Consider the following 3,560-nt stretch of genomic DNA (forward strand, 5'->3'; position numbering starts at 1 on the left):
AGCCACAGAGTGAGACTCTGTCTAAAAAAAAAAGAAAAGAAAAGAAAAGAAAAACAGTTTAGGCTGGGCGCGGTGGCTCATACCTGTTATCCCAGCACTTTGGGAGGGTGAAGTGGGCAGATCACGAGGTCAAGAGATCAAGACCCTCCTGGCCAACATAATGAAACCTCGTCTCTAAAAATACAGAAATTAGCTGAGCATGGTGGCATGTGCCTGTAGTTCCTGCTACTTGGGAGGCTGAGACAGGAGAATCACTTGAACCCAGGAAGCAGAGGTTGCAGTGAGCAGAGATTGCACCATTTCACTCCAGCCTATGAGACAGAGCAAGACTCTGTCTCAAAATAATAATAATAATAATAATAATAATAATAATAAAAAGAAAAAAAAAAAAACAAAAAAAGCTAAAAAATCAAAGATATCAAATATTTTAAAAAGTGAAACAAGGTATTTTGTGTTCTTTCAATATCTGTATTAAGAAGTGACAAGAAGAATTTATTGGAATTGTTCTGTCACTAGCAGTGGCTAATATTTATGAATGCAGCTATATTAGGTTAATTAAGCTGCTATAACAAAATAGCATATACTGGGTGGCTCGACCAACAGAACATTTTCAAAAAGATACCTATTATAAACACTGCTAACTTTTAGAAAAGAAAAAGAAGTTAAATGAATCAAGTCAGTTGTGAAACTGCCTTACTCAAAACATGTGAACAATAAAGAAATGATTTATTCTACTCAGACTATGGAAAATGTCTTTCTCTAATCATAAAAATAGCACAAAATGCAGAATAAATTAAAAGACACGTTCAGATAAATTAGCAGCAAAAAATGGCAGAAATTTATTTTTTTCACAGGTTTAGAGAAGTCTGGGATCAATGGTTGGCAGGATTGGTTTCACTCTGAGGTTTCTTTCCTTGTCTTGCAGATGGCTGCCTTCTCACTGTGTCCTGACATGTTCATCCTGTGTATCTGTGTTGTATGTGTCCTAATCTCCTTTCCTTATAATGACACCAGTCATATTGGATCAGAGTTCACCTTAAGGACTCTGTTTTAATTTAATGACTATTTTAAATATAGTTGCTTTGTATTAGTCCATTCTCATGTTGCTAATAAAGACATACCCAAGACTAGGAAATTTATAAAGGAAAGAGGTTTAATTGACTCACATTTGGGAGTTCCAAACCTTCCCACATCTTCATGTTGGATAGGGAGGCCTTGGAAAACTCACAATCATGGTGGAAAGGGAAGCAAACATGTCCTTCTTCACATAGCAGCAGCAAGAAGTGCTGAGCCAAAGGGAGAAAAGCCTCGTTAAAACCGTCAGATCTCATGGAAACTCACTCACTATCATGAGAACAGCATGATGGTAACTGCCCCTATGAATAAATTACTTCCCATCAGGTTCCTCCCATAACATGTGGGGATTATGGGAACTACAATTCAAGATGAGATTTGGGTGGTGACACAGCCAAACCATATCATTCCACCCCTGACCACTCCCAAATCTCATGCCCTCACATTTCAAAACACAATCATGCCCTTCCAACAGTTCCCCAAAGTCTTAACTTATCCCAGTATTAACTCAAAAGTCCAAGTCCAAAGTGTCATCTGCAACAAGGCAAGTCCCTTCTACCTATGAACCTATAAAATCAAAAGCACGTTAATTACTTCCTAGATACAATGGGGGTACAGGCAGTGGGTAAATACATCCATCCAAAAGAAAGACATTGGCCAAAACAAAGGGATCGCAGGGTCCTTGCAAGTCCAAAATCCAGCAGGGCAGCCAAACCTTAAAGCTTTCAATGATCTCCTTTGACTGCATATTTCACATCCTGGTCATGCTGATGCAAGAGGGAGGCTCCCGTGGCCTTGTTCAGCTACATCCCTGTTGCTTTTCAGGATACAGCCCACCTCCTGGCTGCTTTCACTGCTTGGTGTTGAGTGTCTGTGGCTTTTCCAGGTGCAAGGTACAAGACTTTGGTGGATCTACCAGTCTGGGGTCTGAAGGATGGTGGCTCTCTTCTCATAGCTCTACTAGGCAGTGCCCTGGTAGGGACTCTGTGTTGGGGCTCTGACCACATTTCCCTTCTGAACTGCCCTAGCAGAGGCTCATCAGGACTACCCCCTTGCAGAAGACTTCTATCTGGACATCCAGACATTTTCATATATCTTCTGAAATCTAGGCATAGGTTCCCAAACCTCAGTTCTTGTCTTCTATGTGCCTGCAGGATCAACACCACATGGAAGATGCCAAGGGTTAGGGCTTGCACCCTCTGAAGCAGTGGCCCGAGCTATACCTTGGCCCCTTTTAGACATGGCTGGAGCAGCTGGGACACAGGGCACCAAGTCCCAAGGCTACACACAGCAGGGGGCCCTGGACTTGTCCCAGAAAATCATTTTTCTCTCCTAGGCCTCCAGGCCTGCAATGGGAGGGTCTAATATGAAGCTCTCTGACATGCCCTGGAGACATCTTCCCCACTATCTTGGTGATTAACATTTGGCTTTTCAATACTTATGCAAATTTCTGCAGCTGGCTTGAATTTCTCCCCAGAAAATGGGTTTTTCTTTTCATTTGTATCATCGGGCTGAAAATTTTTCAAACTTTTATGTCTGCTTCCTATTGAATGCTTTGCCACTTAGAAATTTCTTCCACCAGATACCCTAGATAATCTCTCTCAACATCTCAGTTCCACAGATCTCTAGGGCAAGGGCAAAATGCTGCCAGTCTCTTTTCATAGCAAGAGTAACCTTTATTCCACTTCCCCCAAAGTTCCTCATCTCCATCGGCGACCACCTCAGCCTGGAGTTTATTGTCCATATGACTATCAGCATTTTGGCCAAAGCCATTCAATAAGTCTCTAGGAAGTTCCAAACCTTCCCACATCTTCCTTACTTCTGAGCCCTCCAAGTCTCTAGGAAGTTCCAAGCTTTCTCACGTTTACCTGTCTTCTTCAGAGCCCTCTAAACTGTTCCAGTTTCTTCCTGTTACTCAGTTCTGAAGTAATTTTCACATTTTTGGGTATCTTTATGGCAGCACCCCACTCCTGGTACCAAAATCTGTATTTGAGTTTTCTAGAGGGACAGGACTAATGAGATATATGTATTTATGAAAGGAAATTTACTAAGGAGTATTGACTCACATGATCACAAGGCAAAGTCCCACAATACACCATCTGCAAGTTGTGGAGCAGGGAAGCCAGTCTGAGTCCCAAAACCTCAAAGTCTGGGAAGCTGAAAGTGCAGCTTTCAGTCTGTGACCAAAGGCCTAAGAGCTCCTGGCAAACCACTGGCATAAGTCTAGGGGTCCAAAAGCTGAAGAACTTGGAGTCTGATGTTCCAGGACAGGAAGCATCCAGCATGGGAGACAGATGAAGGTCAGAAGACTCAGCAAGTCTGCTCTTCCATCTTCTTCTGCCTGCTTTATTCTAGCCATGCTAGCAGCTGATTGGATGGTGGTCACCCACACTGACCCACCCATATTGAGGGTGAGTTTGCCTTTCTCAATCCACTGACTCAAATGTTAATCTCCTTTGGCAACATCCTCATAGACATACCCAGGA

Source organism: Mandrillus leucophaeus, unplaced genomic scaffold (assembly GCF_000951045.1).
Source record: "Mandrillus leucophaeus isolate KB7577 unplaced genomic scaffold, Mleu.le_1.0 Scaffold334, whole genome shotgun sequence".
NCBI lineage: Eukaryota > Metazoa > Chordata > Mammalia > Primates > Cercopithecidae > Mandrillus > Mandrillus leucophaeus.